At 43.6% G+C, this 14,947-nt stretch overlaps 1 protein-coding gene and 1 pseudogene across 4 annotated transcripts in view; both read left to right on the top strand.

Moving 5' to 3' along the window:
• The window catches only part of Piezo2 (piezo type mechanosensitive ion channel component 2), a 301,778-nt gene that overhangs the window by 180,297 nt on the left and 106,534 nt on the right, over nt 1–14,947 (top strand). The window lies entirely within an intron of this gene.
• LOC117283811 lies at nt 5,209–5,325 on the top strand (annotated as a pseudogene).

Raw genomic sequence — 14,947 nt, 5'->3', positions numbered from 1 at the left:
GAGTAGACTTTGATTCTTTTTAGGGATTCTAAACCATTCTGAGAGAGGGAAACCTTTCAGGATAACAGGGACCAATGAAAGGGATAGAAATAATAAGATTAGAAAATTGCTGTTTATTAATCCTTCATGAACTATTTGATTCTGGCCACTGCCTGAGATTGCTGCCCCCATGTTGGTGAGGATGGAGGGTCTTGACTGCCAGTCATTGCAAAGGGAAAATCGTGGTTCACGTGACCAGCACATGACCACCTGACCACAGCCCACTCCCAGGGAGGGAAGCTTGACGTCCGTCTTGGTGTGGTGTGGTGTGTGACATCTGTGGCTGCCAGTGACAACCCTCAGACCTGACTGCCAAAGCACAGGCAGGAAGAGGACAGAGATGGCTTTAAATGGCTCCGTGAGAAAGACGGCCAGAGCAAAACTGGAGTGTGGTCACACGGCCAGTGGGTGTGTGTAGGGTGGGGCGAGTGCCCTCGTTACAGGAGTCCAAGACACCCACAAGCACATGTGCATCTGCAGATTTGATGGCTGGGGTCCCAGCTCAGCAACCCATTTTTAAGGGACATTTCTGGTCAGTGGGGAAATTTGTGTCAAGTGGATATTAGGTGCTGGTGTCACTGACTCGGGGCCAGTGCGTGAGGGTGCGGCAGCTTGGAGGGAAGGCCCTGTCCTGAGCGTGGCCTGGGGGCTTAGGTAGTGAGGTGACACTGAGGCTTGACTCGGATCCAGTTGCTGGGACTGGTGATCACTGTGGAGTCCCCCACCATCCTGGACAGCAGAGTGGTCCACAAGTGCAGGAGACAGGGAGGTAAAGGGGCAGGAGTGTGCGGATGCAGGGCTCTGCCGTGTGAAGACAGCTCCAGTCCCCTCCTCCGCCGTGCCCTGGGAAGCAGGGTGAGTCCCACCCTCTCACTGGGAAATGAGGGGCTGCATTTTCACAGAACACAAACCACACCACGTGAGCAGGGCAGGCTTGCAGCCTTCTGTGGGTGCCTTACACGGTTTCGTGTGACGGTAAAGGTGAAGGAAGGTGCAGTGCGTGCTTCCACTGATTTCTGGGCAGAATCGGATCACGAAAATACTACTTTGTGTCTGTGTCCACACAATGCAGACATACAATATATCAGTCGAATCCCAAAACCACTTACATGCAGTGAAATAAAAGCCAGTGCCCAACACGCACATGCAGACTTAATTCTAGATCCGGTTGGCTCGCCTGGGGTAGAGCTGGAGATGTCTAACTGGTATGCGTGCAGCGAGGGCCCCTCAACAGTGCGGTTACACAGTGTTTATTTTAGCAGGAGGGAACGAATGCTCGATTTCAGTACAGCCATTACTTCTGCGCTAAATGGGTCCTGCAGTTTCTTTTAGACATTGAATTCTTAGTTTATTGAACATATACAGAAAAAAAAATACTTTGTTCTGTGGAAAGAGCAGCCTTGGGGGGATGGCATTTGGAAATGTACGTATCTTGGTGGGGCCATAGTTAGGGGTTGGGGCTCCTTCTCCCTGCTGGTTAAGTATCTTTTCTGCCATCTAGAGCTGATTGTAGAAAATATAGTGGCCTCGGTTCATGAATTTAATTCCTTGCCTGATTCTGGAAAAGATTGCCATGCTCCTGTTCATCACCTAGTGAAGAGTTCACAAACAAAAATAAAATTTGCCAAATACTTCTGTTTGCAAACCAAAGCATTCATGAATGGAGGTGCCACTGTACAAGGAATATTTATAACTGGCTCCCTTGAAAACCCTTGTGTGGATCAGGCAGCTTCTGTGTAGGGTCAGTGAGCAGGTATTTTAAAACTTCATAAACTCTGAAATTTGAATTCCATATTTCATCACATTTCATGAAATATTTTCCTTTGTTTGCTCCAGCCCTTTGACAACATCAAACTCATGAGTGACTCATAAATTATAGAGACAGGTGGAGGCCCAGGCTCGGCCCTGGGGCGATGGTGTGCCTCCTGTGGTGTAGACAGTGGCTGTTCTAATGGTGTTGCCATGGTTGCTTTTCCATCTGAATTGTCACAAACTGAAAAGCATACTTGTCACTTCTTAGACAAGGTGTAGATGACCTGTCCCCCAGGTCAGAGTCTGGTCCTGTCCTCTGCTGCACTGGGTCACTGAGAGTCAGGCAGCTCCTCAGGACATGGTATCTGAGCGGATCAGTGCAGTCTATAAATTTCCTGTTGCAGGTCCCATCCATCCCTTAATCTGTGATAATGAGACCTTGTCTGTTATTCTTTTAGATCTTCAGAGTTAACATCTTTAAAATCATTGCTTTCTGCTAAGGAGCAATTTTAATTCCTTGCTATTAGCCCCAAAGTCTAGGTTGGAAAAAAATCAAACTGTAGATGAGCATAGATAGATAAGTGGGTGGATGGATGGATGGGTGGATGGGTGGATGGGTGGATACATGGATGGATTGGCGGGTGGGTGGATGGATGGATGAGTGGGTCGGTGTATGGGTGGGTGGGTGGATGGGTGGGCGGATGAATGGATGGATATTGTCCTTCAGAGATCTTTATCACAAAGATTGAAGCCACAGAGACTCTGGCCCCTCCATCCAGCTTCTAGACACAGCTGCCATGGAAACCCTCCAGGGGTGCTGGTCCTCTCCAAGGCTACCTGGTGGGCACTCTGATGAGAGTGATCCTTATTTTTAGACACATTGAATTGATTTTTTTATTGTCATTGGTATAATACATGATTGTTAGGGATTATTTGAAAACTAAGAGGGAAAGCACTTTTTTAAAATGTAATTCTAACTCTCCAAAAGAAATGTTACTGATTTGTCATCTGTATTATTTCAGTATTTTTCCTTTTATACTTTTTTTTTTTTAAGATTAACTTTGAATCCTGCTGGGCATACTGTTTTCAAATGAGCCTTACTCTCCTGGGCACTGCAGCTTCCTAGGCTGTGAATCTCCCAAGTGTGCTTTCCACAGGATGGAAAGCATTTGCTATACAGCTCTTCTGTGCCTGAGCCCATTACTGGGTTGTCATCAGGCTGACAGTCCCTCCTTTCTGCTCTATGCTAGGACTGGCATCACATTACCTCTAAATGTGAATAAACTCATAAAAACCAAGAAGCAGGCCCGCAACCCTGCTTTCTCTCAGCTATGGGGGAGCCCCCAAGGGTGTGCATACTGATTCTGTATGGGGATCCCAAGGTCGTGGTCCTCAGCCAACATCCTGTTAACTACTGGTTTGTGATGCCCTCGACACACAGGCATTACCTGCTGAGAGCCTTGCCTCCTGTGAGAGTTCATCATGATTACCAACTTGATTGGCTGGACAGATGCCTGGCAGAGCAGTGGAACACACCTCTGGGTGTGCCTCAGTAGGCCATGGAGCAGTGACCTTAGGGACTGGATCGGGTCCCTGCCCACTTCTCTTGGGCTCGCCCTTGCTCTCTGCTTTGCAGAAGCCATGAATTGAGTGGCTTTCCTCTTCCACACCCTTTGCCATGATGGCATCCTTGGAGCCAGCCAACCATGGACTGAAACCTCTGAAACCATGAGCCAAATAAACCCTTTCTCCCTTTAGCTGTGCGTTGTGCCCCAGCAGTGGGAATTTGACTTGTATTCCTAGACTGGCACAGATGGAGGGTATCTGTTGTTTTCATGGTGAGCCTGTCTTTTTAACCCCGTGGACGCAAGAGTCATCTGGCTGTTTGCATACCCGCTTGAACTTTAGTGAAATTTTCCCATCAGTTGTATCCAGCAGAGGACGTGAGAGCTGGACTCAGGAACATGTGGGAGAGACCAAGGCTGCCCAGAAGCTTGGTATGACATTGTGTCGGGAGAGAGTAAGTGATGTCTTCCATCTGTGCACACAAGAGTGGCATGGCAATATTTTCCAAAACAAACTACAAGACTCATTGTTTGACAAGGAATGTACTTCCAGGAAGGTTAAGGCAGTGTCTGAAAGTAGGATTATTATCCTTCCTGAATCTGAAATGCTGTAGTCTATTACAGCCCTAAAATTATTAGTGACTACACTTTTGAAGTTGATCCAGCAAAACAAAGCTTCAAATGAATCCACATAACTAAATAAAGATCCATGTATACCATTAAAATAGCCAATCTAACAGGCTAGAGGCCTATTGAGACTTACTGTGCCATGTCTCCCTAAGAAAAACGGGGGACTAAACAAAATTTGCCTGAGCCAGTGCAAAGTGCAGTCTCTTGCAGAGGTTTTGTATTGGCACAAAGAACTGCAGAAAGCAAGCAGCTCACACTTTTAAAATTTTGGGGGTGCCTGTGGGCAGTGCATGACTGTGTCCATTGTGGGGAGTTGGCTCATGTACGTAACACATCCACTTTCACTCCTCTTTCTCTTCCCCACCCTCCCTTCCCTTGATCTCTTGGTCCCCTTCTCATTTTCAAAAGACCTAATTCCTTATTTCCTAGTATCTGTCTTTAGTTTTCTCTTTCTATTGTTTATACTTTGGGTTTCTCATTTGAGAGAAACCATGTGGTATTCATGCATTTCATTTATTTTGCTTAACATTATGGTTTCAATGTGCATCCATTTTCCTACGAATGACCAAAATTTATCCTTCCTTGTGGCAGAGTAGCACTCCACTGTGGATAAATACCATATTTTCTTTATCTATTCCTCTTCCGATGAACATATGGGCCACTTCCAAGATTTAGCTATCATGAGTTGTGCTAAACACGGGTGTGCATGGATCACTGTAACATGAGGTCTTTAACTCTCTTGGAAGATAACTAGAAGGGGAATACCTGAGACAGATGGAATTTATATTTTTAGGTTTTGGGGGATTTCCATAGGGCTTGTATTAGTTTATATTCCTACCAACAGGGTAGAAGTATTTATTTTAACCCACAGGCTAACTTTTGTTATTATTAGATTTATGTTGATGCTATCCATTCTTTCTGGAGTAAGATAGAATCTCGGTGTTGTCTTAATTTGTATTTTTCTCATTGCCGATGGCATTGAATATTTTTTCATGTATTTACTGACCAATTGTATGTCTTCTAAGACATGTCTGTTCATTTAGGGTGACCATTTTTTAATTGGGACTTTGATTTTGGAGGGTCTAATTTTTCTGAGTTCTTTACATATTCTAGATATCAGTCCTCTGTCCAAGAAATAGCTGGAATAAATTTTTCCAATCTTGTAGGTTGTCTCTCACTGTCTTAGTCATTTCTTTTGCTGTGCAGAAACTTTATAATTTGAATCGCTTCTCGGCCTTTTGGCTAAGATCAAGTGTAGAAACTTTATAATTTGATTTAATTCTACTTGTTGATTCTTGTTTAATTGGGGTTTTGTTCAAAATGTCCTTGCCTACATCTATGTCTTCAGGAATATTGTCTATTTTATCTTCCAGCAGATTGTTTCTGTTCTGATGTTTAGATCTTTGATCCATCTTTGGTTTTAGTTTAGTACATGGTAAGAAAATGGCTCTAGACTGCCTATTCTGCAGGTGGATTGCCAGTTTTCCAAGAACCATTTATTAGAGAGGCAGTCTTTCCTTCAGGGTATGTTTTCTCCTTCTTTGTCAAAGACAAGATGGCTGAGCGTGCCTGGCATTGTTTCTGTATCTTCTGTTCTGTCCCATCTCTCCACAGGTCTGTTTTTGGGTCGGTACCGTGCTGTTTTGTTGTGTAACTTCAAATCCAGGATTGGGATGCCTCCCACTGTGCTCTTTTGCTCTTACTATTCTGGGTCTCTTCTTGCTCTGTATACATTTTAGCATTATTTTTCCAGTTCTATAAGAAATGCTCTTGGCATTTGATTGGGATTGCATTGTGAATCTACATAGTAGTTTGGGCAGTATTGTCGTTCTGACAGTATCGGTTCTGCCTATCCAGGAGCAGGAGATATCTTTCCGTATTCCGATGTCCTCTTCGATTTCCTTTTTCAGAGTACTATAGTTTTTGTTACAGAGATCTTTCACTTCCTTGATTAGGTTAATTTCTAAGAGTTTAATTTTTCTTTAAGCTATTGTGAATGGTACTGTTTCCTAATTTCATTCTTAATGGGCACATTGTTGGTGTACGGGAATGCTGTTTCCTAGAATCGAGTGATAAGGCCAGTACAACATAGCAAAACCTATAGGACACAGTGAAAGCAATCCTCAGAGCCAAGTTTATAGTTATTAATGCCCATATCAGAAAACAGAGGGAGCCCAAAGAAGTGACCTAATGATACACCTCCAAGTCCTAGAAAAATAAGAGCAGTCCAAATCCAAAGCTAATATAAGAAACTTATAAATACCAGAATGAAAATTAATGACATTGAGAGAAAAATGAATAGATGAATCAAAAGACTAAGCAGACAAATTCGTAGCCAAATTCACTGAAAGAAGGAAAGAAAAGAGCACACCCATACAATTACAAATGAAAAAGGTGAAATCACCAAAATCCAGAAGATTATTAGCAACTACTTCATAAACCTGTACTCCAGTATGTTGGAAAATCTGGAAGAAATGGCCAGAGGTCTAGATACAAATGAGTTACACAAAGTGAATCAAAAGGACATAGAAACGTCGAACAGGCCAAGAACAAGCAGAGATACTGAGGCAGTCCTAAAAATCATCTCACATTTTGAAGGACGGAATAAGATTGGGGGATTAGAGGTGTGGGGCTGATGCTGGGGTCCTCTATTGACTGGGGTACAGACCTTACCTGTCCCTGCCTGGGACACTTGCCCCATTCACGGGCCTGGCCATAAGCCTAACCCAGCGAGGATGTGCAGGCCCTAGAAACTTCTAGCGCTCTCATATTCAGCAAGTATTCCTTCTTCGCTCCTCACTGGTGTTAATAGTTTGACAGCACATGGTTGGCTGTTTCCTTGTGAAGATGACACCAAGTAATTCTGAGGTGAATTTTTCTGAAAACAGTCCTTGATGTCACTAGACAGGTCCATGGAGGTCCCCCTATGAGGGAGTTGAGGACCTCCGTTGGCCAGACAGGCTCTTGACACTCACTGTACACAAGAAGGCGCTGGGGAGGCACAGTGGGATTCTGAGGTGAAGGCTGGATGCCTGCCCAGGTCAGTGGGAAGACAGATGCTCCTTTCAGGGAGCCTATGGTGGCTGAGCCAGGATGTTCTGTCAGAAGACAGCCTTTGACTCAGTTACCACACACCAGGCACCTGGCTCTCTGTCTTGAGATCAGGTTGCTTGCCATTAGTGGATTAAAACAAAAGCTGAGTTTATCAACCAGATTAAAATCTAGACTATTTTTCTGTGTATGAAGTTTAGAGCCATGGTAACCATCTAGTAGTTTTTTTCATGTACTATTTGTTTTGAAACTGGAATTTTTGATGTGACTTTTAGAATTTATGAACTTACAGATCATTCAGAGTCTTAGGAATTGGAGCATGATGGGCCTGAAAAGGAAAAAAAAAGCCAAAACAGAAACAGCCTTGGGGGTTAAGACCTGGGAAATATCCACAGCTCTGATCGTGCCTTAAGGCTACAGTTTCCTTGTCTTTATTTCTTCTGTTCTTCCTCACTTGACAAAACATGAACTTTTTGCCTGTTTTTTGAATCTCAAGCCATCTAGATTACGCACACTGTCAAGTGGGTCAGGGTCCTGAGCGTGGCAGGAGGCTGGTGTAAATGCTGATGGTTTTCTTAATCATCAAGTACATTCCAGGAACCCATAAGTATATTTCCTGATGTACTTGTGAACATTTTGCCCATGGCAAGTACTGAGTTAAGCAGCCAGCTCTGCACATTTCTTCCCTTGCTGCCTTGCTTTCCAACCCCTCAGCCTCCTCTCCACTACTCTCCAGAGTCACTGCAGAGTCGGGGCTCAATGGATTACTCCATAGTTCTCCTGCTGTGTTTACCTTAAATTAGGAAATTGAAAACGAAAAGGTGGGAGGGATGGGGGAGATTCTCAGGCCATTCTCATGGAAATAGCCCTCTATTAAATAAATATACAGTGATTCACCCTGTTAGCCTTTTTTGTTGCTTTTTCCATAAATCATGATGATTAGAAAATGAATCATGTTTAATGAAGGATAAGGTCATGTTTATTTCAGGGTTAAACTGCTGTCAACAAAAGAGGGCCTCCAGCATTGGGAGCTTATCCCATGATAAACAACCAGTAAGATAAGAAACAAGCACCAAAAGTATAATGCCATTTATTACATTTATACGATCTTTATAATAGTGCTAAAGTGTCCCCGGGTTGGGGGAGCGGTGGGTCCCTTAGGACCGGAAAGAGTGCGCTTGGCCCTCCCACCCCAGGTCTGCAGCAGTTGGCTCTGCAAGTGATTCCAGGATGCCTGCATTGCCCAGCCTGAGGTGTAGAAACTAGAAACGGGCTTGGAAGACCAAATGGTTCTGGGAGACCAGCTGGCAGGAACTTCCATGAGAGGAGCCCGGTGCTGTGGAACGCACATGGACCCCGGCAGGCGAGCCCTTCCTTTTCCCTCTGAATCCGCGGATGCCCAGGCAGTGTCGCCTGTAATGTTGTTGTTTTATTTGTGAAGTTGTAAGGGACAGGATGAGCAGTGGATGTTTGGTTCCACTTTGAAGACTCTTCATAATGAAGGGACTCTGTCTCTGGCAGATCAGAGTTCATTTGTGCTCATCTGAAAAGTGACACACAGGAGCTGAGACAGAAGTATGTCGTCCGGATGAAGAGAGACACCACAGAACTTAAACAGTTGGACCCCAGGTCCATCTGGACAACAGGCCCCACCTTGTGATTGCCTAGTGTCCACAGCTTAGGCAGCGCAATGAGACCACACTCCTTGGCACCAGGCATCCTGCAGCCAGGATCCTCAGGCTTGGGTGCTGGTGAGAACCTCTGCGTGGGATGTGGTCCAGCCTCCAGCCTCTCAGCTCCAGGGCTCCAGCCTGGGCTCAGTGGCCTGGACGGCACACCTTTGCCCACTGAGTGTCCTCCAGGAAGGTCTCCTGTACAGTTCCATGGAGAAGGTGTCTTGTCCTCTGCGAACACCAAGGGTGCCCATCCACTGAGCATACTGGTGACGCTTTCCAGGCTGCATAGGGACAGCAGCAGCTCACCTGCAGGCACCTGACCGTAGGTGAAGGCTGTTCTACTCAGAGGCTGCAGTGTGTGCCACTCCTTGGGAGAGGATGGGAAGAAGATGGCAGGAACATCCCGAGCATCTGTCAAGCACCTGTCGAAGTGTTACTGGGTGGAGGGCCCTGGGGGCTTCTCTCCAGATTCTTGGTGTCTCAGACAAAGAGCTAGAAAAGGCAGCAAGATGTACATGTATTACAGAGGGAGAAGAGTGAGAGTGGGCCACGAACCAGCTCATGAAGCAGCCCCAAGGGTAAGGGAGGTGGTCTCAGTCTCCCACATCCCAGATTATTTAAGGAAGTAAGGCCTTGGGACAGTCATCCTGCCAAACAGGAACCTGGCATGGTAGCATGTGTGAACTGTTGTGTGGAAATGCTCACTGGACTTCCGGCCATGTGGAGATGAGGCTCCTGAGCAGCATCTTTTGTTTGGCTGCACCCACATGCAAATGATTGGTCTTGTGAAGAGCACCAGATTCAAGTGAGGGATTGAAAGTAGCACTCTTCTGATTGGTTCTGTCTACAGTGAGGATGGCATCACTGTGTTGGGAGTGTTCCAGACCCTGTGGCCCTGTCTTAAAAGCTCTGTGCCTCAGTTTCCCGATCTAAGAAATGGGTGTGGAAAGCTTGCCTTGCTGGGAGGAGGTTGTGTGTGCGCTAGGAGGATGCAGTTCAGGTTAGAAAGTCGCTCATTTTTTCTGCTGAGGCGCCACCATTCTCCACGTCCAGACTCATTCTCTGTTCTCTTGACTCTGGCCCCTGGAGCTGCACATGAGGCTGCTCCACCCAGCTTCTACCTCCCGTGGGAACATCGCCCTCTTCCTGCTCATCTCCCTGCTTGTACTTCTCCCTCGGAGCCCAGCTCAGGTGCCTCCTTCTGGAGCCTGCCCTGGTCCTCCTGTGAGGAGTGAGAATGCCCTGCACAGCTCCATGACCATCTGTGTGTGGCCAGGTCCTTGCCTCACAAGGCCCTGACTGTTGGGGCTGTGAAGGCCCCCATGGCCTCTGAGGACCACACGAGCTGATCGCCCCTGGGCTCCCACAGCTCTGCTCGAGCCGTGCTCCTTCTCCATTTCTTAAGCCCGTGTATTTCTGCTCCTTGTGCATCCAATGACATGAGGCGTACTTGCCCTGAACGCCAAGCCCCAGAGGTAGCCACAGGCAGAAGACAAGTGGGAAGCGGCTATCCAGAAAGGTCACTGTCAGTTCCTCTCCCGCCCTGGGGTCGGGGTCACCAACTCACTAGGGATCTTTCAGGTTCAGTTTCGGGCCCACACAAGGCGATGGCCAAAGCAGCTGGGGTCCCTTCAGTGCAGAGTGGGCCAATATTTAGATTTGGCTTTAGGAAAATTATGTGTTTATATTGCTTATTTATTAGGAAACTCAAAGATGGCTTTCTGCCTCCTGGGTCAAATATAGCTACAGTTGTAAGGAGCTTTGCTTAGGAGGAAGTTAAGAGATTTCAGCTCTTCAGAGCACATTGTTTGCTTAACTAGACACTTTGGGGAGTGTTTCTTCATTTGAGGAGCTGGCCTTGAAAACGGGGCCTGCTCCAGAGCATGTCAGGTGGCACCACTGATGTGCTTGGGGTTCTGGTGCCTGGAAGTCGGGGACAGTCGCGCTGTGAGTCCCTGTTTCCTTCTGCCTGATGTGTGTGTGGGAAACACAGTGTAATTTTTGTTATTAAGCAGACTTTTAGATGTAAGGGATTGTAAATTTTTCTATATGATTGTTCCAGTTTATGTGTAGTCCAATAGCTGAGTAAAATCCAGTCTTACAGCGTAACTCTTCCTTCAGCTTCTCTGAAAAGTCCAGCTACTGTTCCTGTATTGCTCTTTGATCCACAGAATTAGTTCTGGCTCTTGAACATTTAGTACAATTTAATTCTTTTCCTTGGTATTTTTCCTATAAAGCAAAATATGTTCCTTAAACAAAATTGAGTTGAAGTTACAGGTATATATGTACGTATTTCCATGCACATGTGCATATAAATGGCAAAAGTATAGTTCTACCTTTTATATAACCTTATTATAAATATTTAATGACTTAATATTTGTACTCTTGATCTTAGCCAAAAGGCTGAGAAGCGATAATGAGTTAATATTTTTAGATGATAACTGTAAATAGATATTTGTTAAATAAATTTTATTTTGGTTAAGTGAGTTGTCCTAATAGTTAATTAGGTTTTCCGTATTTGACTAGAATTTTAATCACCACATATAAGAATAATACATCTCATCTCATTTTTAAGCTCTGAGTTCAAACATGAATTTTGGTTTTAGGCAATGTAAGTTTAGTGCTTATTTGCCTGCCTTCAGAAATATTATAATCTTTCTGTCAGTTACTCTGTATAAGACACTTTGATTAGTGCATGTTAGTTCTTATTTAATTCTCCTAAGAGGTACTGTTACTTTTTAAGTCCATTTTTTAAGGGAAAGAGTATTACCAGAGCTTGCAATGGTTAAGTGGGTGTTTATTAAAGGATGGAATCGGGACCTGTGCCAGATCTCCCTGATCCTGGCCTCGTGCCTTTATTAGCTGTGTTAAGCAGGATCCCCTTCCCAAAACAGTACACCCACCCCGTAACATGGACACTCCCACTTCCCTCCTGGAGTGTTTGTGAGCAATTTCCTCACACTTCTTTGTGCCAGATGTCTTGGGGATCCCCAGCCTCTGCATTTCCCACACCTCGGTCCAAGAGCTCTGGTTTTGAGCCCTGGTGAAAGACACCCCTAGTCATGGCATCAGGAGGCGCCGGTTGGCCAGGACTGCTGAGTGAGGTCCTAGGGATGTGCAGCTTCTGAATGCAGGCACAGAGCCCTGCTGGAGGATCTCCCAGCAGCCAAGGTCCTACCTGCACAGAACTTACCTTTGCCCTGCCTTGTTATCAGGTATCCTGTCTGACACGCCGCAGCTCCAGTGAGGATTTTCTAGGTGACACAAAATAAATCAGAGAAATAAAGATTCCTTATAGTCTGCCCCAAACAATCATTGTTAGTGGACGTGTCCAAAACAATGTCTGGGTAATACATGGTGGTTCTTTCAACTGTGAAAAAAACCAGCAAATTAGTGATGGTAGAATTTCTTGTGGTAGAAACACTGACTGTTCCTTCATGCTAAGATAACAGTGTATGGCAAAAGCAAATCTAAAGAGATCTTTGGGGAAAGGAATTTTAGAACAAAACAATTATTTAACCATCGAGCTTTTGACTGGAACATGTGAACAGCCTGTTTGTTAGTTAAAATCTTCATCTCTGCTCTGGATTTTAGCTGACTGCAGCAACACCCCATTAATTCTTCAGTTCTATTATAGATGAGCCAATTTGGCTGCCCCCTGAAGAATTTTAAGAATAAACACACAGACATGTGTTGTCTCGTCTCTTCTGGGATTATTGGGGTTGTGGTTGTTGTTTATGCAGTAACTCCCACCTTCATATCTGCTTGTCACTTCCAAGTCACCATGACCCAAGTATGAGACACTCACTCAGAACACAAGGACCAAATGCTTTGATTTTTCTCATCAGAGTTTCTGTAAAAAAAAGCTTTCTGCTAAGAGGATTTGGCAAATGTTTACAGAAACTTGCAAATTACTCATTATAGCTCTCCTGAGGTATGGTTGATATGGAAAGAGCTGAACATATCCAAAGTGTACATTTTGACAAATTTTGACATAAAGACATCCATGGAACATGCTCAAAATCAAGATGATGGGTCCACCTGGCCTGTGCCTGGCCGGAACCTCTCTCTCCTGTCTGTCCACCGCCCATCCCATGTTCAGGAAACCACTGGTCTGCTTTCTGTACCTAGATTTATTTCCACTTTCTAGGACCTTACATAAATAGATCAGATAATACCCACTCTTTTTTGGGAGGAGCACGGTTGGGGTCCCTTTGCTCTACCTGGTGAGCCCTCTCTGCTCTGCTGCCCTGTGACAGCTTCTGCTCTGCTCATCCTCATTCAAGGTGATGGAGTTGGTCTTTTCCAATTTCACATCTACGGTGCTCAGAATTCACTGTGGTTTTAATATGAATTTCCTTAATGACTAATAAAGCTAAGAATATTTTCATGAGCTGATTCAGTATTTTTTAATTGTCTTAAAATATTTTATCTACTTTTTAAAAATTAGAACTGTTTGCTTTATTGGTATTAAATTTTGAGCTGGGAGTGGTGGTGCACACCTGTAATCCCAGCACTCAGGAGGCTGAGGCAGGAGGATCACTGTGAGTTCGAGACCAGCCTGGGCTACATAGTGAGTTCCAGGTCAGTCTCAACTACATAGTGAGACCCTGTCTCAAAAACACACACACACACACAAAAAAAAAAAAAAAAAAAATTTGAGAGCTGTTTAAACGTGACACCTGTCACTTGTCATGTTTGTATTTTTGCAAACATTTCCTCACTCTATGAAACAGCATCCTCTTAACTAATACTGTGGCTAGAACAGAGCTTTTAATTTTGATGATGTCTACCTGGCCGGTTTATTTTTTTGTGAATCATGTTTTTGGTGTGGTATTTCAGAAATTTTTGCTACATTTCAATTGACATTTTCTTGTTTTTTAGAAATTTTGTAGGAATTCAAAAAAATCTGATGTCATTATTCCAGAATCGTTTATTGAAAAGACTGTCTTCAGCATCAGCATTACACCTTTCTTAAAAATGAAGTGTATATTTATGTGTGTTTGGGTTTAGATAAGGACTCTATTCTGTACCATTGGCTTTTATGGCACTGTCACATTTGTGTAGTTAATCTTCTTTTTTTTGAAAATTCATAATCATTTAGGCTATTCTAAGTTCCTTAAGACTCCACATAAATTGTACATAAGTTTTTCAATTTTATAGGGAAGGCTGCTAGGGTTTCGATTGGGATTGCATTCATTCTTTACAACAATCAGGCATTAGACTTTCTAGTACATGTACATGACATGGAGCTTTTCCAATTCATTTTTAATTTTTAGTGCCCAGGTCTTTTGTGTCTGTTGTCACCATTATCTCTTAAATATTTCATAATATTAATGCTGTTGAAAATGGTAATTTTCAATTTTTGACTATTTGTTGCTGATAATATAACAATGTAATTATTTTGTATATTCATTCTATATCCTGCCACTTTGTTACACATTAATACTGGTTTTGCATTGATTCTACAACATTTTGCAGGGGGGGATTCCACCTGGTTCTACACAGACCAGCTCACCTACAAGCAAAGACAATTTACCATCATTCTTTTCAATCTTTCTAACTTCTATTTCTATTTCTTATCACCCTTGCTAGAAACATCAGTGTTGAAGAGGTGAAACTGAGTACCCTTGTTTTATTTTCCCTTTCAAGGGAAAGCATTTACTCTTTCTTTATTAAGTATGATGTTAATAGATTCTTCACAGATGTTCTTTATCAAGTTGATAAAAATTCCCATCAGTTTGCTGAGAAATTCTACCCACAAATTCTACTCACAGATTTAACACACATTTTTCCAATACGTATTGAAATCATCTGGGTTTTTTAACTTTTCTAGTTCTGTTAATATATGGTGAATTGGTATTTCCAAATTTTAAGTCCTATGGTACTCTTGTGATAAATCTCTCTTGACCATGAGAGATTATCCTCGGGTGTGGGTTCTAGCTCAAGGTTAGAGCATGTACTTATCATGCATGATACACTGGGTTGAATCTCCAGAAAAACAGCAAAAATAGGTATTAGCCTTGTTACATAGTTTGAATTGATAAAATTTTGTTTAGAATGTTTTCATTCATCATCATAAAGATATTGATCTGTAGGTTTCTTTCAGTGGGTTTTCTTTAGTATCAATATGATGCTGACCTCAAAAGATGACTTGGAAAAAAAATTTTTTTTCAGTGATCTGGAAGAGTGATGTTGTATGAGTATTATCTTTTTTTTAATGCTTGGCAGAAT

The sequence above is a fragment of the Fukomys damarensis genome, unplaced genomic scaffold, assembly GCF_012274545.1.
Source record: "Fukomys damarensis isolate Sample0158 unplaced genomic scaffold, DMR_v1.0_HiC HiC_scaffold_30, whole genome shotgun sequence".
Classification (NCBI taxonomy): Eukaryota; Metazoa; Chordata; class Mammalia; order Rodentia; family Bathyergidae; genus Fukomys; species Fukomys damarensis.
This window is presented reverse-complemented; position numbering and strand designations above follow the sequence as displayed.